We start from the raw sequence: 26586 nt of genomic DNA on the forward strand, positions 1-26586 counted from the left end.
GTTTAAAACAAAAACAAAAAATACATCAAGCTGAACTTTGGAGTGTATAAAAATGTTTCATTTCATCTTAATGTTACATTTGAAACAATACAGCAGCATTAAATTTGTCTTGGTTAGTGAATTTTGATTATTTAAAGCAATGAAGCATGTTGATACATACACTTATTCATCCCCGTTTCTGTTCCCAAAAGGCTAAGTATATCCAGTAAAAATAGTTTCCATGGTGAAATGAATAGGAGTTAAGAGAAATATTAGTTCACTGTGGTATATAAGTCAGAAATTCCAATCAATTAAATGAACAAACTGCAAAATTGTGCATCTGTGCTATGCAGTTTAAATGTAATAGTCTAAAGTGGAATAAAGGATGCATAATAATCATACATCATCGATTTTGCAGAGAAAAAATATTGTTAGAACATGACCCTGGTGAGGTCATCACCCTGTGTCGGGTCAAACTTACAAACTTATTAATTTAATAAAAAGATGCTACTAACTTGCATTATGGGTAATGAAGGATCCAGTGTTTTTGGAGGCTGACCCACGTTAGTGAATAATATTATTTTTACCATTTTTTAAACTAGACCCTTTAAAGAAACCAGCACTAAATCAGTGGAATCCCCCTTTAAGGAAGCTGAGTGATTTACATGTTTTTGACATGCTGATCTGATATTGATGTAATGATTGATATTACTTGTCTGATACATAATTTTATAATGAGAGGAAAACGGGGTTTTCCACATTGATTTACATGCCAAGTGCAGTAAATTAATTTCGCATAATTACATCAAGGTTAATATTCAACCCAATGAGCTACAGTGACAGTGGCATTATTGTTTCAAATGGAAAAATGTAGATGTCATCTGCAACATTTGATTCAAATTATTTGGCTCATGTGGTATTTTTGGAAACGCTGGGACACGTACAAGAACATTTTGGCTTGTCTGCACAATTAGACTTTCTACAAATTGGACTATGATCTTGGATATGGTTTCAGTAAAGTTTAGAAACTAAGGCCTCACTTATGCTTAACCTTAGATACATATACAGATACCAATGGAGCCTTGTGTCTTTACACTGCATTCATTTCATCCATATTTGTGTTTGTTTTCAGAAAGCTTACCGACATAGTGTGTGAATAGTTCAAGCGAGACATAGGACATGGAGAGGAAATTATAGAAATGGCTGAAATTTTTGAGCAGATATTAGTAATATCTGCTGAATAACATTATTACGACCTCCTCCACTGTTGCCACGTTTGTTGTTGACATGACCTTTGACCCTGAGCTAAGCTGCCCTCTAGTGGATATACTGTTAATCATCAATGCCAAAGTAAAGGATACGGGGGCAGTGGGAGTTGTTTGAAATGGATATTTGAAAGTCATCAAAAGCACATAACTAAAAACTGAAAGTGACAGGTTTTCTTACATACAATGGATAAGAACAGTAAAGGTATACTATGCAAGACTTTCCTACAAAGCAGCATATAGACTCATATAAGAACAATCTCTCTCCATCATGTCTTGTGTGTCTGTATCTGCAGACTGTTCCCTCTGCCTGTATTTTGTCTTATCTTTCTACCTTACTGTGGTTTAGGGATGGGAATAATGAATAGATGATTGATTAATGGTCGTTAAGAATTTGGTCGATCACATGGAATTTTTAATCGATCTGTGTATTTTTTAATTTTATCTCTGACTGTGTATTAGTACACACTGAACTGAAACACGGCCGATCGCTCAGCTCTGCGGCCGTACTTCAATAAGACAATGAGATGAGATTTATGTTGGATAAAGCTACAGTTTGCAAACTGAAAGTTGCAATAACAATTATAAAACACACAGAAACACAAGAGTATTAATTTGAGCAAAACTATCTTACTGTATCAAACCTTGCTAGCATGAATTACTAGCTTTAAACTTATTCAAAAATTATTTAAACACAAAACAAACTAAAATATGCAAGATTACTGTGAAAATTAACCTCATGCCTCTTCGGGGGCTAAAACATGAAACATTGAACTCCTTGACGTTTTCTTTACAGTTTAATCTCACTTGATTTAGTTTAACGATCAACAGGATCAATTCTCTTTCCACCCTTTCAGAATAAAATCGTCCGTTATGAAAACAGGCTTTTGCACAGTACTATCTATTATCTTTTATTTTGCCCATGTATGCATAGCAAATAATCGTTTAATTGATCGTTAATGTCATAGATGTTTGAGTTGAAAGGTTTCGCTCATCCCTACTGTGTTTAGGATGTTTCTTGGTTTCTTTGGGCGCAAAGCTACAAAAATTGCAGCCACAGTGGTGGAAAAACACACTATATAATGAGGATTATTTAAAAATGAAAGGGAATCAGTTTGGTTGAGTCAGAGAGGAGGAGCCCAAGTTTTTGTTTACAAACAGTAAGCAGCATTTCCTGCATAGTGTGCCTTTAAGCTTTGCGAAGCTTTTTACATTGCATGATTTTGTATAAACACTTCTGCATCTACTTGTTCCGAAACATTGTTTAAACTTTGTTTAGTTTTTCAGCTGAAATATTGGTATCTTAAGATAAAAAATGGAATTCAAGATACAGTATCTGCATGTAATTCAAAAAAGTTTGTCTGCATAATTTGAATTTCTACCAACAGACTTTCAAAGGGGGATTTAAAGTTGTTTAACTGTCTTTAATGCACCAATTATCTGTTTCTACTACAAAGCAATTTTTTCTTTCTAATTTCCCAAAGATGCTTAAGAAGTTTGACCAGGTGATTAAAACTGCCAATGTGAAACTGATTAAAGGACCAGAGGTAAATCCAGCCAGTGGTGGGCAGAGCTTTCAACACCTGTCTTCTCTATACCTTAAAGATGCTAAAAAATGAACTTGAGGTGATAATTGTCCTCCCACCCTGAATATAGAAATGAACTCCATTCTCTTTCCCACCAATTAGAGATGTCTGTGGTGGCAGAGCACCACATTGCACTCTTGGACCTTCGTCAACGGGGTGATGAGGCGGCTCTCAGCTCGTGTGAAACGGTGCTGGCAGTCTCCGCCGCTCACATTCATTCCCCATATAAACTCCCCCCTTTTTTTGCGGTTTCCTCCCCCGGCGATGCAGACAGCACAATAGTCTCACTGAGCGGTGACGATTAACACATAAAAGCGACACGGGGAATCTCGCTGCTAGATACTAGCGCACATGAGAGGGCAAAGCATTCATACCATGCCAAGAACTTCAGTGGGAGCCCCTTCTATCTGATTGGTGATCTTTTGTTTTGGCGTTGCCCTCGTTTCGGGGGAACGTGCCCAATCAGATTACGGAGAGGGAGGCAGAGCGAGACGACAATCGCTGTTTTCTATTTACTCCGTCTATCTCCGAGCGGCTTCACTTAAGGCAGCCAGAGAAAAGTCAAGTCAAAGCGTCTCCATCTCGGTGCTTCAACTTTCACCCCCCCTTGCTCTCTCCTTGAGTAGATTTGGTTTGCACAGTAGTGCTCAGACACTAAAGCTGGATTAAATTCAAACTTGAGCACAATCAGATATTCTTGTGAGCGCCGGGTTTTAATCTTAAACTTCAACCGCTGACACAAGTGACAGGTAATCTCAGGGAACTATTTAAGACACAGAATGAAGACAAATGAAAGATCACTGCTTAAATTAAGTCCCTTCTGACAAAATAAGAGCATGTTTTGGAGATAATCTGCATGGATCTCATCTTTTGAAAAGAAGCAGAATATAAAAACCCAAGCTCCTTTTTACTTATTTTAATCTGTGTTCGCATCTTAGCTTGTCACTTAAACTTTATGAGTAATTACTGTGTCAAAAGACTATTCGACCCATATATATCTGGGGCCATATGTTGTAATTTCTTGTAAACCCGCCTGGTTGTCGTCATTTTGTCCATTTCAGCTGCAAAATGCTGCAAATTAAGTCTTTCAAGGGATGTGGGGCCCTGAAAACACACACCTGCAACCTCACAATGTGGTTTTTCTTGACAATAATTACTGTAACAACCACTACAGGAAGCTGCAAGGACCAAAAATTACACCCTTAAAGGGATCAGCAAATATCTATATTCACTCAGAAAAGTAAGAAAAGAAAAAAAAAAGTAAAACAAAAACCTTGACAGTATGAAACATTTTGGAAAAGCAGCTAAGTACTGTGATAAGATTAATAAAACTGACCTGTTTCGTGCATTATTATTATTATTTTTTTATCAACTTGCAGACATCTTTCTCATGCAGGATTAGGAAAACATGGCGGCACTGAATTCATAGAAGACTAAAAATCTGTTTATTTTTCTAATGACTCTGGTCTCAGTAAAATCTCATGCTGTCACTTCTGGTTTTGAAGACTTTATTTCACTTTTTACAAGCTGTTAATGTGTCAGTTTTGACCCGATGTGAAGCAGCAGAAATGAAAAGCTTTCATGAGACCGTATTGTCTTGTTTTCTCTATCAGCAGTGGTTGTGGCAACTTTCCATCTTTGGCCCGGTCTCTGCCTGTTTTGGTCCCAGTTTCAGTTCTGCTGTAAACTGGACCTCAGGTAAGACGCTGAACTTGTCATGTCCTTTCATACATATATTACTGAAATAGAATGAAAGTATTTCAGTGAGATTTTTGACGAATTATTGAGGTTGTCACTGCTGTTGAGTGAATACAGAATTACAGATGGTTTAATTGTACTTATGCATATAATTAAATGTCAGAATTACACTGCAGTCAATTACATGCAGCATACAGTATGTGGCTCTAAACTGTAGTTTACACATAATGTGACGATGTATTGTAAGCAGGCAGTTCATATGTGAAAGATTGTCATTACGTGTGTACATTATATAAGTTCATGGATCATTATCCAGTATAATAATAAACCAGTGTCATTGGTTTGAATATTATATGATAATGATCCAATTACTATAATGTACTGATGAGTTTTAAATTGTTTAATTATAGAGATCACATTAAATGAAAGTCAGAGATATACTTAAATAGTTATTTTGCATTTTCCGATAATATAATTAGTTAAAACTATATGTTTACATTTTTGAATATATGCAGACATGACCTATATTTACAGATATGAGGGTACATATTACTGCAAAAATAAAAAAGAATAATTTTATATGATATCTTAGCATGTACAGAATACATTATGGCGCTGTGTCGACAAAATGTTTAAGTGTCGTTTCAGGCAAAAAAGCTGTGACTTTAAATGTTTAAATGTTAAAAACTTTATGTGGAAGTAACTAAAGAAGTCCACATGCAGATTTTCAGATTAAACTGACAGTGATTGATGGACCCTGTTTTTGTCCTGAGTTTCTGCAAACTATCAACTGAGCAAGTTAGTTTCAGAAAATAAACAGATAAGCTGATATTCCATACTTTCCATTACAAAAAATACAAAAACAAAACAGAAAATGGTTAATCAGCCTCATCCAATTCTGACATATGATGCAGTTTCAATTTTTTCAACAAAAATCTAATATTTTTGTTGATTAACTAAAGAATGTTGCATTAAGAAAATCCTTGGGCGCAACTGAATACAATCAAAGTATGGCTTGATAATGATCATATTTTAAGGGAGACACTGCAGGTGAAGAGGGTAGATTTCACTGTAAAAGTTCCCCACTACAAGTTTTCTGAAATATAGTGTTTAAATATGCATAGAGACATTATTGAATGCTAACCTTTGGTGTATTTAGGTGGAATCTACAGCACAAATGTCATAAAAAAACACCTAAATACGTATTTCAGGTGTTTTATTCCCACTAGTCTAAAAAAAAGACATTATGGCCCAAAAGTCGATTGTTTAATGAGTTGGTTAACACTTGAGTTTCCCTCAAAACATTTTTGGCATTGAGATGTCCAGTTTAAAGACACTGAATACTAAAATAATGTATTATATTTATTTTATTCATTTAATTTAAAAAACTGGACACCACATTATCACTTTAACTGTGAGAACACACTGTGATAAGTCCCCTTTTTTCTGCTTTATTTATTTTATTTAACTTTTCAGAATTTTTACTTACTCTGTCTATAACAAAATCTGCATCTTGGAAAACCCCTCATTAAATTCAGTCTAAATTGTGACAAAAGGTGGAGATTAAAAAGACACAAATACAAAAGAGAAGATGGTTGTTAAGGTTCTGTTAAAATCCTGAAATCTTCCACTGAATGAGTTTGTGGTAATTAACGCCGTTTCTTCTTCTGCCGTATTTACGTTTTGATGGTCGAACAGTACAATTAGGGCTCTGGAAATACTGTCCAGAGCAGACTTGGCTGTCAGGAAGAGTCTCTGTATCTGTGTGTATCTGTGTGTGTGTGTGTGTGTGTGAGTAGGGGGGGTTCCACTACCTCAAGTGGGATTCACAAGCCAAAGCCTCTTGTTGATGGCGCCACTGTGGGGAGTAAATCCAGACTGTGCGGACTGACCAGTGTGGGATTTGAGTTGTGTTCAATTCCACAAAAAAAAAGAAAAAGAAATCAGTGTTCAGATGTGTGTATGTTCATGTTTGTACTTCTCTAACTGCATCGCTCACACCTACTGAAAAATGTGAAAACTAAAATTTTTTTTTTTTGAAAGGTCAGATGTGGTGACCTTAAAGGAAGCAGAATTAATTCATCATTTGAACTCAAATAAGACTCAAAAGTGCTGGGTCATAGTAAAAAAGTAAATACATGGAACAATATGTTTCATCACTTTATAAGTTGGTTTCTATTGTTGATTTCATGCAAAAAAAAGTCTAATTTTACTGTATATCAGTCAAATTTTTTAGCCGTATCAGAACATGATGATAGGTATTTCTCTAGATCATATTCTATAATATTTAATCAATAAATTGCCCGGATCAACTATGAAGGATACAGAGCACCCGTCTATAAACAACTTGGACACGAGAGCAGATGATGAATATGACGACAGATTTCTCTCTCGGTTTTATTCTTTCTCACTTTTATGCAACAATAACAAAAATATAGTCAAAAATATGACTTTTCATTACATTATGAGATTGACTTTTGGACAAATTTAAATAAATATTTACAAGATAAGGAATCAAAGCAGAACAATCACAGAAATGTATCATATTAAAAATTGGCAGAAGAAGAAAGGACACGCAAAATTAATCATGTTGTTTGAAAACATTGAAAACTAATATTTTAATACTTTCTAAATACCGAAATTCACATATGTACACTGCAAATGTTTGTATACACATTTTGGAAGTTATTGTTGACTACAGTTAAAAATAAAGTGTGTGTGTGCTGATTTTCTCAGATTTTGAAAAAAAATATTTTACATACACTCCTAATGCAGAACTTTGAGTTTATGACCGTGTTTATATGTCTAATATTTTATATAATTACATACAATTTTGGTTGGAAAAATACTTTATTAGAAAACACAATTCATGGATATTTGATACATGATTCAGAAATTAAATTAAAAGCAGAACAGCTATGTTAGATTTTATTTATTTATTAGTCTATTTTTTGTGTAAATGTGAAGTATTGTTAGATTTGATTAAATATTCAGAATACTCACAGCTTATATCCCGGAATATTCTCCTCATTAAGGAAGAAAAGTCTTTGATATTTCATTTAGACCATCATAGGACACTAAAACTCTCCACTGAAAGCGGACTGGTGAAATTATTAAAGAGTTGGAAGCACTTTAAAGCTGCAGCATAACAGTGACACTCTTTATTCATTCACTGTGTTAAAATCAAGCTTAAATTGAATAAAAACACTAAAAATATCATCAGACGGTCTGTTTTCGTCTTGCTATGGTGCCAGAGAAGCGTGCTTTGTATCTTATATTTAATATAAAAAATCAGATTGGTCAGTTTTTGAGTGGAAAAGCAGAGAGAGTGAGCAGTGTGTGCAGGCACAGTGAGAGAAGGATTTTAAACTGTAGGGTGCAGCAGTCGTCTTTCAAACAGGACGAGCTGGAAGCAGCCGCGGAGCTGAGCCGAGCACAGAGCTGGAGGTGGAGGAGGCAGAGCAGATCGAGGCCTGAACACAAGAACCACTAACGCTCCGCAGTGAAGAAGAGGAGGAGGGAGCGAAAGAGGGGGGTGATGTGTAATTACAGACTACATACCAACACCCCGTCGTAATTTACATTACTTGATGTCATGGAAAAATATTAGATGAAGATTGTTTTTATCCGCAGACAGTAACACGGCGGAGGGAATCCAGGCGAGCGGTGCAGGATGGGAATTTGTTCACACACACACACACACACACACACACATAACACCACACATATCTAACAGGCCACTTGACCACTTAAGTTGCAGTGATTATGCCATTAACTGACATGAACCTTCCGCCAATTCGCAGCGTCACAGACGAGGAGCGGCCAATCGCGGGGCGAGGTAGACGTCGTCACATCCAGTCTGCTGAGTGGAATCATGAAGAGAAATGTTTTCTTTCACTGCACTTTCTTTAGGCGTGGATTTTCTGTGTCTTATCAGTTTCATATTGGTTTTGTAATCGTTTAGTTCCTCTTTTACTTTTTTTTAAAACATCAAACACAAGATCTTCTCACTACTTTCACCACTTTTCATGACCAAGTAAACAGGGAAGGAGCACTGTGCTACTTTTGTATTCACTTTTAAATCTTGTGCATTTGTTGTGTGATTTGCACAGATAACATATGTTGTTGTGCTGTATATAATGTACTTGTAGTTGCTCAGTAAAGGAAGATTTATTTTCTGAGATCCATATGGCTTCAATTTTTCAGATCTGTCATTAAACGAGGGTGGAGAGTCAAAGGTTTGGACCACACTGTCACTGAAAGCCTCAAAATGCTCAGCTCCAGATGACTCAAACTGTTTAGGGTGAACGGTATGGCTGCAGCTACAGCACCACTGCTGAATCAGTTATTATTTAGTTATAAAATGTCAGAAAATAGCAAAGGAGTAGAGCTTTGTTTAAGTGGCCAAACAGCTACTCATTTAAGTCCATCTGGCTGCTTTATGACAATCATTTTAATTGCAATAAAAGAGATTTGATTGAAAAGTTTCACTATGCATGTGGATAACAATGAGAGCATGATGATGAGAAATGTGCTTATCTATCTGCACGAGTCCTGCCCTCACATGCTCTATATGTTCTGAAGGAAGCAGAATTAATTTATCATTTGAACCCAAAAGAGACCCAAATGTGCTGGGTCATAGTAAAAAAATATAAATGTAACTCTATGTTATCACTTTTTAAGTTATCAGTCTATTTTAGATTTCATGCAAAAAAAGTGCCCTTTCAAGTGTAATTTAGTCAAATATTTTAGCCGTATCAGGATATGATAGGTAAAGCTCCAGATCATATTCTATAATATTCAATTTATAAATTGCCTGGATCAACCTTGAAAGAATGCAGAGCACCCGTTTTTAAACAACTTGGATAAGAGAGCAGATGATGAATATGACGACAGATTTCTATCTCTCTGTTTTATTCTTTCTCACTTGTATGCAACAATATCAGAAACAAAGTAAAAAAAATATGACTTTTCACATTGATGCTATTGACTTCTGGACAAATTTAAATAAATATTTCCAAAATAAGGAAACTATAAATATATAATAAAGTATAAAATAAGTGTAAATGGCCAAACAGCTGACTACTCATTTAAGTCCATCCGGCTACTTTATAACAATCATTTTAATTGTAATAAAATAGTTTTGATTGAACATTTTCACTATACATGTGGCCAACAATAAGAGCATGATGATGAGAAATGTGCTTATCTATCTGCATGAGTCCTGCCCTCACATGCTCTTTATGTCAGCTGAGAGGTTGTGTCCTGCACACACAGAGTAGAGACTCGTCTTCAGTGTGACAAATATTCACAAAATAATCAATACCAGACCACCTCAACAACTGCATCCTCATACGAGAAAAAAAACAGGAATGCATTGGTAGTAACAACTTGAAGATTGAGCACAAGTCCACTGAAAGGCGCCACATTTTTATAAAATGCTTTCAGGCTAAATGAATGAATGAAGGAATTATCTTTTAGCACATTGCGCTTTTTACATCTCTAACCCAGTGTCTCGACCACATCAGACGTGTTTTCACTTAACGTCTCAGGCAACACTCTCGTTTTAATCTATGCGGCTCGTCTTGGCTGCGGCTCACAGATGCATTCAAACACAGGCGATGTAAATATAACATCCTTTTATAAATAAATACATTTAAAAGCAATAATTGGCTCGATAAGACATAAAAATTGTTTTCTTTTGAAATTATTTGATTGAGGAGTGTGTGCTCACTTCTTCCTTTTCAGACATGAAATAGTTAATTATGCTGTTTGTGGAGAGTTGAATGTATACATTTGCTGGATACTTTGTGTTCTTGTTGTTTACATTTATTTTAATACGTCAGAAAAAAAAAATCGAAATATCTAATCTTATCTATTTTCTAGTAAAACAAAACATCAATTGTCATAATTGTCATAAAGTTTGGATAAACCTTACAGTGAAGGTGTCAATAAATGAAAAAATAAATTAGATCTAATAATTGTTAATAACAAAAGTTTTGTTCACTCAGATGTTGGTTTAAAACATTAGGTAAACTTATTAAAACATGCAATAATTAAGATCTGCACATATAATGGAATAGTGGTATTATAATGTGCCAGAGGACACCAAATTTGGAATTTTACAGCCCAGACTTTTTTCAAAGAAAGGGGAAGGGCTACTCAGTATCATAAATATCCCCCAAAGAGGCATAATCATATTTCTTGAACCCGAGGTTACGTCTCAAATATCTTCATTTGTGTGACGAACAGCCCAAAACCCCAAAACATCTGACGATTACACCACACTGAGAAAATAACAATTCTTGCTAAACAACAAATAAATAATTTCGAAACAGAGTTAAAGTTTGTTTGTTGATCAATTCGACAAATCGTTTCAGCTCTAGTTAGTTAATCTTTAAGCTGGAAGTGTCCTAGCACTTGATTTACATAAATATTATTGATCAAGTGCCCTTCACTGCATTGAAAGTGTAAATATAAATGACATAATAAATTACATGGTTTTCTCGTATGCACCTGAAGTCTCTATGTCAATTTTTGGACTTTGTCACAGGGAATCAACTGAATGATACATTGTTTTTTGTTAAATTAATTAAACTAAATTGTTAAAATCTGCACATTTCATGGCTGTCTCTGTATTTAAGATGATTACATGCTGCTTACAACCAGGAGCAGGTAGTCACTAATCTGCACAGATTCATACTGAGAGCAGCACACTGAGGCACAGCAAGAAGCTCTGGAGGTGTTTACTATGTAGAATGTGTTACAGGTTGTTTATCAGTGCTACTGTTTACAACGAGACCAGAATTAGTTGAAAAAACAAAGGTGCAAAGGTCAAGCGGGCCTGAGGGGATTTATTTTGAGAGGTTTACATCAAATATTGGGGACTGAAGCTGTTGGAGCATCTCTGAGCAGAAACAGTTTGATTTGATGCTTGATGTTTCAGGAAAGTGCCAGAATAGACTCTTACAGCCTCAGTGTGTTTTCTATATTTTAAAACTGCAGGACGGAAAAAAAATATGTAGAATTTTAATGTGACACTGATGCAACAATTAGCCCATCATGCTTTTTATTCCTTCCACTTAATATGGAAGTCCGGAGGAGACAAAACAAAAACAATGTCCAAATTTAAAAAAAGACTAAAATTTTATTTTAAAAATGCATATATTTATTATGATAATTATTTTATCACAAATTAAATGAAAATATATATCGCCAGTATGACCGTGATAACTGTATTTTGTTTTTTAATTATATAATCACTTTTGGTTTGAAAAACAAATTCTTTTTAAAGGAATATTTTTGTGGGGATTTTTTTTCTCAGTTAGTGGAGAAGTGTCAGGGGTGATAACATGGTGACCACATATATATATTTATTTTATTGTCAGTTTTTTTTAAAACTTTTTTTAACTTTCCTTTTGTCATACAAGGGATAGTGTTAATAATATATTTTCCAGTGAACAAAATCTTCTAGCAGTGAACACGGCTTATCAAATATGCTTTTTGTAAAATAAAGTGGTACGAAAAATGCAAATTAAGATAACAAATTAAATAAATGAAAAGGGAAAATGGTGGATTACTCCCTCATGGTTGGGAACTTAGTTACTGCAAATGTAGGAATTTAAGTATCTCGGAGTTTAAGGATCCGGGCGATGCACCGGACTGTTGTGGAGAAGAAGGAGCAAAGCATGAAGGTGAAGATCTCGATTTACCAGATATGTTCCAACGGTTCAGCTTTGGGTAGTGACTGATAGAATGAGATCGCAGGAACAAGCAGACAAAATGTTGCCAGTTTGTTAACATCAATCAACCAAGGTGTGCCACAAGGTTCTGTGCTTGGCCCCCTTCTTTTCAACATCTACATACTCGTCCTTGGTCAGATCATCAACATGGTATCCATTTCCACTCATGCGCCGACAACACTCAACTCTACATCAGCACAGTTCAATCCTCTCAGCTTTCACCCTAGTCACTAGTCAACTGCCTGCAAGACATCAAAACCTGGATGACAATAAACCTCCTCAAACTAAACAGTAATAAAACAGAGCTCCTGGTTGTGGCCCCCAAGGGAAATGAATTCATCCGTAAGGGGGGCTGGGCTCAGCCTTAGAGATAGGGTGAGGAGCTCAGAGTAGAGCTGCTGCTCCTTCACATCGTAAGGAGCCAGTTGAGGTGGTTTGGGCATCTGATCAGTAGGCCTCCTGGGCGCCTCCCTTTAGAGATGTTTAGGGCATGTCCAACTGGTAAAAGGCCCTGTGGTCGACCCAGAACACACAGGGGAGATAATATATCTAATTTATCCTGGGAACGCCTTGGAAAATATTGCTGGGAAGAGGGACGTCTGGAAAACGTTGCTTAGTCTGCTGCCCACGCGACCCGGCCCCGGACAAGGGAAAGAAAATGGATGTATGGAGTGTTTACTAAATAGCTACTGTTTCATCATTTTCACCTAAATATTTGTGATTTTTAAAAACCATTTTCACCTGCTTTTACAAACAAAAATAAACACCATTGAAGCCGTGGTTTGAAATGAATAATGACCCCTTGTCATACATCATATACACATATGGGAAATTAAATTTCAATTTGATGGAATGCTTTCAATTTAAAGTCCTTCCTGGACATCCGTACCCACAGGCACAGACTACATATGAAAACATCCTTTTTCTGCCTGTTCCTGCTTTTCATCTTCTCCCTGCTGAACAGCACCTGGTAGAGACAAGAGGTAGAGTCTCTTTAAGCACACAATCTGAAAGAGACTCTGACATGGACATCCACATCGACTGTCACATGAATAAGACACATTAGTAAATAACAGCGGGTTGATAACGGTGAAAATGCACCATCAAATGTACTTCATAATGCTTTACGGCTGCCATTCCCTGACATTTATATATCACTTTTTAGTGGTGGGCCAATGAAACGCCGGCTTTGAAATAAAGTCGGCCATGATTCATGTCTCTGCTGTGTCAGTCTTACATTAATATTATGACCATATCCATCATGTCGGCCATCTATAATGAACAGATGCTGTAAAACACAATTTGGCATGACAAGAGGGAGAGGTGGAGGGAGAGTGTTTCATTGATGGCAGTGTGGTGCCTTTCAGACGGGCAGTGAAGCTCCAACCAGCACGAAGCTGCACCACTTATTCTCTCTTATTCTCCCTCACACCTGAACGCACAGTGACATGTCTTTAAGAGACATAAAGGAAAAGGGTTTCAGTGGTTTCAGTGCAAAGACCTTACACCATCTTTCTTATCAGTTATTACAAATTAATGACACACATGAAAAAAGGTTGAAAGGCACGATTGCTGGTTGTTTTAACAGCATTTATAGGACTTTGCTGCAGCGTGAAGGAGGTGGAAACTCATGGAAATAATGCTGAATCAATTTCTTAATGTCATATATATGTAAAAAATATATTTAAATCTAGTCTAGATGTCACATATATAATTTGTGGATGGTGGTATATGCCTACAGACATGCATATAGAGGTTAAGAGAGGCTCAAAAAGGCTCAAAGGTACAAAGCGCATGACAACTATGATCAAGTAAAATGTTTTGTAAAAAACGAAATTGTGGTGCGTTGATCAGCCTGTTGTCTTAGGCAAACACACTGTTGTTTTTAATACCACAGGTCTTAATCCAAACTTCCCTTAAAGACTTAGGGTCCAGATAAAATACAAGACATTACACTGAATAAATTATATAAAAAAGCACAAAAAAAGTCACAAAAAAACGAAGTAGGGCTGGGCGATATGGACCAAAAGTCATATCGCTGTATATTTAGTGGAATATCGATATACGATATATATCCCCATATTTTTATCGCAAAGTCAAAGCCAAATATGACATGTTATTTTATTGAAACTGTTTATTTAAGTGAACATTAATACTGCATATAACAACAGTAGTACCTTAGTAATAGTAATATATTTATATGAGAAAAGAATAGCGAACGTTACAAAATAACTAAATATTACAAACCCTAGTAAGGGCAGCATTTATATATAAAAGAAGATAGAAAAATCGAACTATATCGATTTTTGCGATACGGTCTAATTCCATATCACATTTAGAAATATATTGATATATTTTTTATATCGATATATCACCCAGCCCTACTACGAAGTGACAACTATATGTCTGGTAAAAACCTTATAACAACATTCTCACTGTCATTAAACTAGCAAATTAATGTATACATTTTTTCAATTCAGGTTTATAAAGGCTACATGTCACTACTGATTCCAAAGCCTGTTACACAGTGTTTCACACCATTTCAAGGAAACATGTCGATCAAACGTAAAACTGTAGCAAAATGGTACACATTGTTTTCAGACTGAATGTGCCTCAGGAGAGTAGGTGGACCAGGAAAGTTAAGGATCCAATCCCAGTCTCCACACACTCAGACTCTCTGATTTCAAATCATAATTCATAGCATTGTGAAATTAAAACACGGGGTTACCAAGGGAAGCCAATGGGAAACAATTAGGACTGGCACATGGCTGTTGAGCTTGGCTTGTTAAATTTACACAAAAACATTCACATTAAAGATTTTACTTAATCAGAGGCATGTTACATGTACACATGGTTATTCGTTAACCTTTCTTATTATTTTAAGTAAGTTATTAAGTTTACTCAATGATACTCTTTTGACAAAGTAACCTTGACTGTTAAAAAATGGAATCTGTTGGAATTTAAAAAGATCACATTTTAATATGAAGCCAATTTTAACTACATATTTAAACCATGGGTAGATTTTGCATTTTAGTTGTAGATTTTGTGCAGCTACATGAGCAAAGCATACATCCGATCCATTAAAGCAGCTACAAGAAAGTTTTATTTTATGTTGAGTTTGGCAGCACCTGTCTACAAAAGCAAGTATTTTCAAAAGCACCAGCCTCCCTTTAAAAATTGAATTTGTAGAAATGTAGAAACAGTTGATATTCTAAGTGATGGTCTGTTTGCTTATGTAGGTCATAGAGGCATCAGTATTCTTAACCAGTTAAAAGTTCCTTACAGCTGCTTTAAACACATAAAAAAAGACACTGAAATCTCATCTGTTTGTAAAAAAAAATCATTAGACATGAAAAAAGTTTAAAATAAGCAAAATGCTCTGTTTCAGCATGAAGTTTTGACTAATAAAAGACTGATATAAAAGATGACCTCATGTCTTGTGTCGCCTGTTGATCCAGGATTCACATATCTGACACAGACAACAGCCGTGTACAGTTTTCATCATAAATCTTCCCAAAAGGAAAGCTGAGAACAGAACGTTCACATCACACCCGACACCAAAAATACTCTCCAGCTAACGGGACTATATTTGACCAGCAGTGTGCTATTTTGTGGCCGAGCCACATGCAGTGGTTGTAGGTGTCTTCTATCATCTTACATTGTGGGCAGGGACTGGAGATTTTTTTTCATGTCTTCAGCTGGGACACATTCACAGTCGGTGCTGAATTCTTCTCTCTGTCATGCTGATCAAACAGATTCTTATAGCATTTTGCCAGATTTGACGCCACGTCTCAGCTGTGCTTTCTACACCAAAGTCGTTCTCCTGCATCTGTTTAGTCGCCTGTGTGATAACGCAGGTGGTGGCAATCAGCGCAGACTCTAATATTTTGAAGAGGAATGGCTGTTTGTGTGTGTTTGCGCTTCGGAGAATGGCCAATAAAGCTCAATTGGGCTTCTAAAAATGAAGTGTGAGTAAAAGTAGAATCTGTTTTTGCGCAGAAATGACTGGAGACATTTTATCCTTCCACTTAATAGTGAATGCACAAGCTGCTGTGCATGCTCCCAAATTTACACCTAATGAGGCTCACTTCATACATAAATGCCCATGAAAACTTTCAGTTCAGGTCAGATAAAAAGAGAAAAAATGGCTTTTCTGTGAAAGTGCCTGCAGGTGAAGTCAAACCCAGAGAGGTAAATAAAAAACCATCCAGATAATCAAATTATGTGCCAAATTCCACCTTCTTGGTCCTACCTTTCGCCTCTAACCCTCACACTGCTCATTCTCATATCAGCAAAACAGTTTGGCTCTTAAAACGCACTATTTCAAAAATGCTAATTTCCTAAATGTGTTTCGCTGCACTGATGGAGGTGCATATTTCTCCCCCCCTCGTGCACTTTCATTTCCCCTCTCGCCCCGTTGAAAATTACACACAGCCTTGTTTTGTATGCAAAGATACCTCCCTTGCTCAGGGAAATTTTATTTGTACGCCGTCTTTGCTGCTAATGCAACAAATGAGAAATGGCGATCCGGGCCTCGGGAAATGCTCAGGCCCGGCAACTGGCACTGTGATGTTTGAGCATAAGCCTCTCCTTTAAAAGAGCGTGTTGATTCTCCATACCCCAATATTGACCGACCGTCTCTGTTTGATGTATGCATCCCCCCCCCCTCCTCCACATACACACGCATTCATAAACTCCCCCCACCTCCATGCAAACCCAATGTTTGGGCTTAACTTGTTAGTTCTGCTTCTGGAATAGCTGCTGATGCCCCGAGATATTAGTGTACGATCGACTGTTGTGATGGACCGGCCGACCGTCTGTCTGCCTGCGAGTTTGCACACGCTCGCTGATGGGTGACGGATGTACTGTAGTGTCTCGCAGCACAGACTTTGTCATGTTCATGTGTGTTTGTATTGGACACGATGAGAGAGTAGTTTATCATTTAACAGAAATATATCACGACATGCATACATTCGCCACAATCAACTTTTTTTGTTCAGAAACTAAAAAGTTTAAGTCCTTAGACCATGAGAAGTATTTTTCTTCAATGAAAAGAGATTGTAATTTATTATTTCAGAGCAGGAGTGTGGATTTAGAAAGCACACACACTCTGCTAAGCTTGGTTAATTTCACATTTGGATTTGATTACTAAACCTGCATTTGGCTTGTTAACATCCCTTTGACACGACGCAGCCAATCACAGCATCATTTGCTTTAATTTGATTGGTTAATATGTTGTTTCTTCCAAATAATAATTAGTATTATAATGAATTTCAGTCCCCACCATTATACAACTGAGGTGAATAGTCCAAGTTCAACAACAATGTCTTTTTCAGACCTGACCCCAGTTTCTAAAAAACAAATTTTTGTTATTTGTCTGTTAAAGAAACATACTTTTAAAGAATGATATCTCTAAACAAGTTCAAGTTTACCATCACTATTATATTGACTCTGGGACAATGAGAGACATCTTTTCAATGTAATTTGCATACAGCTTTTCAGCACCTAGATTCTCATGATATCACAAGATCACAAGATCACAAGATGGTAAATCCATCTCGTCAGGGTTTAAGTAATGAGTTTGTGCCAGAAAAGCCAGTTGTTCGCCCAATCAGCATGCTGTGAGGAGCTCAAAGCAGCTCTGGGCGTGGTTTAGATTAGTGTGACGACTAGTAAAGACACAAGATGACAATAAAAACAACGACATTGACGTACATTACGATGGTTTATCCAATCACCTGCCAAGTATTTTTTTGAAAATATATGCCCTTTTCCAAACTGTTTTCAATGATGGCTTCTCAGATGGCTCTGTGTATTAAACCAACTGACAGCCTGTTTCAGGATGAACTATGAAAAACAGACAAAGAGAGGGAAAAGGAACACCTTAAAATTTAATGTGATTAAACATTTATATATGAATAAATACTGTATGAAACTATTATTCGTCAAATGGAGGTAAAATGAACCAAACACAGCACCTGCTGTGAGAATGTACAGTATGAGTGACACTGAAGACACTAAAAATATGCAGAAAATCTCTGAGCTGTTTCTGTGCTTCTCTGTTGGGACAGAGAGCAGATATATCACCATCGCAGATAGGTATCTTGTTCAGATCGAAGATAATCCCCGCTGAAGCTCTGCGCCGAGATATCGAGAGCTACTACGAAGCCATCTCACCAGGAAAATATCCTTGTTTACTAAAGTGGCTGAACAGTGTAAACCTAATTACTCTGAACTAGGTCAGAAATCTGCTACTGAGTAAAGAGTAATCAAACTGAATATTTAATGATGTATACTACCGAGTTTCCCCAAAAAACCACACTGTATCTCTGTATCTCTGTGTTTCTACCTTTGCCTAAACTCCTCACAGACTTCCTGTCCGTCTGTAATTTGTTAATCAAATCACCTGATGAGAGTTCTGCAGTCTGGTTGTGATAAAGAAGCAAAGAGGAGGGGGTTGCTATTAATAGATCAGTTGACTTGTGGCCTGCAGATGACAGGAAGAGGGGCCTGTCATGAGGAATGCCTTTGTTATTTTCCATCCAGGGAGGAAATGAATTTCTTGTGATTTTTCAGAAACGGTGCCCGTGGGCGCAGGCGCCGCCGCTTCAAGGCTCGAGGAGAAGGACAGAAATAGACAGGAGAGTCAGTTTATGTGATGATGAGCGCTTTTCATGGGTTTTTGATGCGTCCGGATCGGTCTCAAAGAGGTTGGACGAGGACGGGCTCGCGTTGAAAAGGTTTGGAGATGGAGCGAGCTTCAGTGTGGGAGGCCCGTCCATCTCTGCGAGCCGTCTTTGTGAAGTCCAAGAACGTATTGTGTCGTCATTTGATGTTCCTGTTGGAGAGTGATGAAGAACTCCCATCAGCTTGCTTTGAACGCTTTCCTCAGTGCGATACAACTTTTGCATGATGGAATGCATCTTTGATGTATACAGCCAAACCTTGAGCTAATGTACAGTATGTTGATGGCAAGCAGGTTTTACAAGTTGCATCAGTTTAGTGAAGGTTTCATCCAACTTGTAATGAGCTGCTCTATGCAGGAAGGTAAAGCAATTATTGACACATTCACTCAGAATGTGAAGTTTTTGCTGGACAATGGCAAACTTGTAGCCTTTTAAACATTCAGACACCAGTCTATTTGTCCTTTCTAGTAACTATTGTTCTTTGATACACTTGGCTATAATTGTGTTGAGATCCCTCCATTGTAAACGGTGCAGGGTGCGGCTGTTCACACCGAAATTACAAAGTCGATTACCATGATAATAAAATGTGTCCACTCGGTAAAGAGACCATGTGGTCTATGAAAGGACGGCCAGTTCCGCCAGCTCTTATTGGTGTAGTCTGGTTTGGCTGCAGCTCTCCTTGTTCTTGGAACCGGTATCAAATGGCACATGAACACTATAATCGGAGCAATTTTCCAAACATCTTCAACTTCCACCGCACAGAAACGGATCCAGGAGTGCGGCAACAAAACCGGGCCTTATGTCAACTTCTGATTCCAAAACGTTAATGATCTAGATCAAAAGGAGCTTCACAGACGACTCGCTTTTGTGTTTTCCGAGTCCTTTTCAAACGCTGCCTTTGAAGGTTGAATACATGCCCAGAAAATGGTTTGATTAAACAGGTATGTGGGATGGTTAAACATATTGAAGACACTAATTACTACTGAACGCTCTGTGGTGTGGGGCGCTGGATGAGGATGTGGAGGAAAGGCCGCTGGGCTTAGGCAGAAACTCGTTTTTGAATTCGAGCTGATCCAACAAACACAATCTAGATTATTTCATATGAAATTAATGTCATTTGCCTTGTTTTCACCGTGGACAGGGATATTTTTCTGCCCTGCAGCCCGTGTCAGCTTCTGTGGAGGAGAGACCCACTTCCAGCCTGAGTATGAAGGTTAAAAGGCTTGAAAAAAGGGACTTTCCAGACTTGAAATATTGATAATCAGAGCAACTTTTGGACTGATGCACCTGCAGATGGAGTAAAGAGGATCGTTAAGTTGTCTTGTGATCCTATTAAGTGGATTGGGACAAGATTTTTTGTAAAATTTGAGCTGGAATTGGTGAAATCGTTCTAAATGGTGTCTTCTCTTGAGCTGTGATGTTTCAGATGAGGCCTGAGGGGATTCAAATGCAGAGACATTCATCTAGGTTGTCTTCAGTTCTGCACTCACAGCTGTGTGAGCAGCAGCCAGCTCTTGGTTTGCAATCCAAACCAGAACCCGATGCTTTCTTGGGACCCAATTGTGTTCTGGACCTTTCTTTGTAGAAAGCCTGGAGTTTGGCCGGGTCTGGTTTGGCTTTTTTTGAAATAATTGTGCTCTTTTTGCCTGTAATGTGCACTTCTAAAAGAATCCCACGTTGCAGTGTTTGCACACTAACCATGATTAGTGACGTGAGAGTTCCCATGTGGTGTTTACCGTCTTATGCTGACCTCCTGCACAAGCCATACATGAATAATGACATTAAAAGACTACACATGAATGCACAGTTGTGTAATTATTCATAGTTGGAGCCATCTTGATTTAAATAAATCATAGGTGAGTTCCTCCTCTGGCTGCCCTTGGCATTTGACTTTGGTTTAGGTCCCTCTTTGCACGATTTCTCTGCTGTGATGTGGACCGAGAACACTTTTGACACATCTCTGGAAACACACTTCTAATTTGTCCCTCAGGCGCTGGTTATGACGCGAGCTGACACTGAGGTCTGACAACATGACTTCTTTCCTCCTCTGGCCAAAGCTGCCGCAAAGCTGCAGCCTCGCCCGCCTCCAGACCGGAGAACCGGGGTGTCTTACAATTGAGTTGTTCCCCTCCCCTCCCCTTTTGGGACATCGGTTCGAATTAACGCCACCGCCGTCTGACTCTTAAGGCATCGCCGCTGACAGCTGGAGCGCTCACACACACCAGGTGCTTCTGTCTCCGCCGAGGTGCCTATGACACCTACCTGTTTTTTAGCCCCCGACCTGTCAAGGGAGCCAGATTTAATTAACGTAATGATCAAAGCAGGAAAAGCAAGTTTAGCCCTGAGGTAGCAATCCCAGTGAGCCGCGCGCTCGCTTGCTAATTATTTAGCATTAAGGTAGACGGCGCTTATGCATACATGACTACTTCAAAGATTTGATTGGGGTTTGGTTCGTTACAACAGCAAAGCGCCTGAAGGAGCCGGTGGTGACATCAAAACATCAGTGTGGATAAATCTGCTGGTGTAAAGCGTCTCGCTCTCAGCCACCAGGTAACCTTTCTTTATCCTCTCTGACAGCGCCTGTTCACAACAAACATCAGCTGTGTGAATTTAAATGAAGGGACATGAGGGCAAGTTCAGGATGCGATGACGAGGGAGATGAAAGTTTTATTTTAGGGCGCTGAGAGGAGAAGCTGAGCACCCTGGCTGCTGTTTAAGGTGACCCTGAGGGACAGCATGCCACCATCACAGCTCATCAACTGCAGCGCAAAATGAACTCAGCAGGGAGGATGAAAAAATGACAAAAATACATCAATTAATAGGTGGTGGAACTCATGTGGTTACAGGCAACAAGCATATTTAGAATTCCTTTACATTTAGTTTTTTTTGTTCCGGTGATAGCAGATATTTTAGACTAAATGTAATGTTATTGTGTATAAAATGATGCTTTGGAACCCACGGATTAGATGTTTGATTTGATGCCCAAAAGCAGCTGTGATGATCGGAAAAACAGACTGAGAAAACTGGCAAATCACATAGAGGTAAAGTCAGGAGGTTTCCACCTCTCTGGGAGAATTTGTAATGCTATTTTTTATTCTTTTCAATCAGACCAAAGTCTAAAATCATTACTTGACATGATCTGGGAAATTAAAAGCACATCATTTTAGGTTGGTTTCTTCACTTTTTGCTAAATTTGACTCAAACAAGAGATCTCAAATTGCACCATTTCTAAAAACCTGCGAAATAATTTCCACAAAAACAGAACTTTAAGGCATTTTTCAGGTCAGGATTTGCCTCTAACTTTTCCTTGCTACTGCTTTCAAACAAAATTTGGTTCCAAACTAACAAAGAGTCAATTTAGTTTTTCCCATGGGACCGTTACAGATAAATTAAGTGAGTCGGAATAAGATGAAGTCATTGTTCTTGTATTTCACTTTTGTTTTAATTCTCTTTTGGAAGATGTGTGGTTTGATTAGACAGAAACTCTGTTCTAAACCAAGCAGAATGGACATTAGCGAGTCCAATGAACACACTGTGTGCCAGCAACCACCGTTTCTGCCATTGCCAGGAAAAACTGTTTCTTTCCAAGGCTATTTCAATGACAAATTCAACAATTCTCCCTGTAATTTTGGACAATATCATCCTCCATTTGCATAAAACAAATTGTTGTTCATTTTAGCCTGTGTGCCAGAGATCGGATGGTGTTGCAATCCCAACGGTCGCCAGTAGAGTTTAATGTCTTGGAGTCTTAGATTATTTAATGCTGTGCAGTTTTTAATGTGGATTCAAATAACACCATCACTGACAATCTCTAGGTTAGGAAATCTTGACTTGGACACATTTTTCTCTCTTTCCAGCATTTTTTATTCCCTAAACTTCTCTTGAGAGAGACGTTGCATCTTTGGATTTGCATAACAACAATTACTTATGTTACCTAATGTCCTCTTATTGGGTGGTCAGGTGTCTGTTTCTGCCTCAGTGTGCAATCTGGGTTTCCATCTCCAAGATCAAGGCATTAAAAGCCACTCTACATGCAAGACATCCTCTTCTTAGATTCATCTTCCACTCATGTGAAGAGAAGTTACACACATCTGACCATGTGCCTGCCACAAAATCTACAGCCAAGCCCCAAAGACAAAAGTCTGTTTTTATCTGTTTATCTGGTCCATCGTTGTTGCTACAGAAGTAATAAGATTAATCTGGAAATGGAGATTTGCTAAGGTATGATGGCAAAGTTATAGGATTTCAAGGATTTTAAGAGGATGACCATTGCCTATTTCAAAAATTCTGGCTTGACTGAATCACCATTCAGCATGAGAAGCTGTGTAATTATGAGTTAAATCAATTCAGAGTTCTGTGGAGTTTGTTGTCCTGTTGGATGAGTAAAAGCAGGCCTCCAGCCGTAAGCGTAGCTGGGTCTTCCCCTCCGGTGTACGACATGAATAGACAAGAACAGTCCTCAGACTGACACACAGGGCTCTCATTGAATCATGTGAACTAAGACAGGGGGAATTTCTGATAGCCCCCATCGTGGTGCACAGACGTGGAGACAAAAGACCTCACTGTCTGCTGCCGTGGAGCTGCGTCTTACCTCCAGGCACTGCCAAATAAAACATAAAAAATAAAAAAAGAGAAAGAAACAAGCTCCTGGTTTTGGGACCTGAGCGGTTGCCTATTGTTCCACTTAAAATGAAAATCCCCTCTTCTCCGTTGGGGCCCCCAGTAACCTGTTCGCAAGCAGCTGGTGACCACCTGTGGAGCAAGTCAAATTAGGGAAGGATTCCTACTGTTTCTGTTTATTGTCTGCATGTTTTGTGTGTGGTATTGTGCTTTGGTCCTGCGCCGTGGTGGTGAAGGTGGGTTGACCGACGGGACAGCTAGTGGCTCCCCAGAGACTCTTGTTTTGTTGCTCACATCAGCATGCTTTTCTCCTTTTTGGCATTTCAACAACACAGCTCTTGTGTGCTACTTGCAAAGGGAAAATATTTGGTATAGAAAGACTTTCAAGAGGTGATTATAATGGTTGATCAGCCCTGACTTCTGATTCTTCTTTTGTTAGAGCAGTTTGATCCTCATTGTTGAGTTAAATTAAACAAAAACACCTAACGCATTTCTGGATCCCGAAGCCTTCCATAGACACCAACTCTTTTACATGACTATCTTTAAATCTCACAAAAAAAGACAGAGATGGAAATGAGATATGACCTCTGTCCATTTTCCATCAAATTATCCAATTTGGCCTTTATGAGATCCAAAAGCCTGGGAGCTTAAAATTCCTTTTTCATCAGAACAAGAGGTGCTCTTGTTTGCTGCTGCGACCATTCGGCATGGAGATAGAGAACAGATATTAATCATCATTTGGACACACCGAGGGAAAGAAAATCACTTGTGGGTCACAACGAAATGAGTCAGTGTTGCAAAAAGTGCAAAACACGGTGGCTCTTTGTGTCCGTTTCCCGTTCCCAGGAATGTGGTTCGTCTTATGACTCGAGGTGGGGTTGGGGAGGTGAATGACATCACCGGTTGTGCTCACATTTGAATTCTGACACAGTGGCACCTTGTGTTCCTATTCACCCTCTAACTCCCCGCCATCTCCTCTCTGAAGCCGTGATTGTGCCTGGCTCTGCCTTTTCTTTCCTCCCTCAAAGAATACCTTCTTTTCTCTTCCTCCTCTTAAGCAGCTGCCTGCGTATGAAGTGGAGAAAATGACACTCCATCTCATGATGAATGGTCCTTGACCCCTGGAACCCGCTCCTGTGGGGCTCACACGGAGCCGCATTTACATAAGCCAGGAGATCTCACGCACCCAGCACTTGTTTACATCCGTGAAAAACAAGCGCTCGCCACTGCAAAGGTGCTGCAAATGAAGATTAAATATTTGTTGATCAACCTCAGCTGTAAATTGGACAACCTTTACTGCAGCTTTTTCTCCTCGCAGCTCTCGCTCCCTGGTTTGACACACATCCGCACTGGTGGGGTTGCCTCGCTGAGAGCCCTTTTGTTACATGATTAATTACTCCGAGCAACAGTTATGGCGGGATTAACAATTAGCTAGACCTGTCAAACAGTCAGTCTAAGATGGCAGACTAATTGAGCGGCTGGTTGGCCATTGTGTCCCAGTATAAGGCCAAGGAAGTGGGGATGGTTCACAAGCCTTTCATCTCTTTTACAGGCCTAATACCGCAGCAGAAAAGGGCCCGCTATCAGGCACAGCGAGCTCGGGTAATTTTTCATGAATATTCATATGCCTTCTCTATCCGCAGTGAACTTTACAAAGTTACCTTCATGGTGCATGTTCTGAAAGTCTGCTGTTCTTTCTCTGCTCGAGAGGATGTGCACTCGCTGTAAAAAGTTGTACACACTGCAAAAAATGCCCATTTCACCAGGTCATTTAGTCTATTTTTAGAGTGGTATTTTCTCTGAACTAAAGCAGCAATCCTGTTTTATAATTTCAACTTGTTTTTAGAAAAAGCTTGAAACACTGCAAAGAAGTGAAACTATCTGACCACACTGGTAGATTTTTACTATTTATTTAAGATAAACCAGGTTTAAAGGGAAAAATGAAGAGGCCAAAGTGTTTTTTGTCACGTAGCAGCTAGAGACGCATCAATGTTCGGATTTAGAGTGTGATGAGTCGGCCGAACTAATCGTTGCGCTGGTTAATCATCATCACTAACAAAGACAAAAAGGAAAAAAAGATCAAACCCAGTCAAACAAAGAAAAAACAACCAAAAAGTTTCTTGTGAGCCAAGTTTTGGACGAGCGAGGGAAAAAAAAGAGAAACCTGCAAGGCCACACAACTGAAGTGGCTTCCTCAAAGAGTTTTTATCCCCGGTGTCCATGGGAAGAACCCCAGCAGAACAGCTGCAACGGCAAGCCATGGCTCCTCATGAAAGGTTTTGCCTGGAGGCGGGGAGGCGAACGACTTGATCGTGAAGAAAGTCAATTGTTTCCCCGCTGAAAGGCAAAAAGCCCAGGAGGAGCTGCACCATGGTGTGTGGGACATATCAAAATATTTGACAGACTTCAGCATTATGAAAAACCTCCGTCCTTTTTTTTTTGGGGAGGTTTTGTTTTTCCTCCCACCGCCGACCCGTCACACTCCCATCAGGCCCCCTGACTGGCCCGTGTCATTGTTTGGGCCCCGAGAGTTCAAAGCGGGCCCTTTAGGAGCCGCTCAGTGTGCGCTGACACCATGTAATGAAATTAGCAGTTGTTGCTAAACAGGTTTCAATCAAAGAGTCCGAGCCAAGACCTAGTGCCCACTGTTCATGAATCACCTCTTTCACTGACTTATGGCAGACAGTCTGGGACATTGTTACTCCTTTCATTGACCCATCATTCAGCCAGGTAGTCCCACTGAGAATAAAAACTCGATTTTACAAAGAGACCTGGCCGAGAGAGCGGCATCAACAACAAACAGCCTGCGATAATGGAGACAAAAACACCCAACGTCTTCAAAGTCAAGTGTTATCAAAGGAGGTAATTAAAGGGTCAATTCAAACTGCAAAATAACATTCTGATACTTTCTTTAAGTGGTGCCTGGCCTTGCTAATAATTTGATCTGCTAATGTTCCACCACTCCAACTTAATAGCACGGAATATCTTGTCAAAATAAAACAACTTGTCA

Source organism: Centropristis striata, chromosome 24 (genome assembly GCF_030273125.1).
Source record: "Centropristis striata isolate RG_2023a ecotype Rhode Island chromosome 24, C.striata_1.0, whole genome shotgun sequence".
Classification (NCBI taxonomy): domain Eukaryota; kingdom Metazoa; phylum Chordata; class Actinopteri; order Perciformes; family Serranidae; genus Centropristis; species Centropristis striata.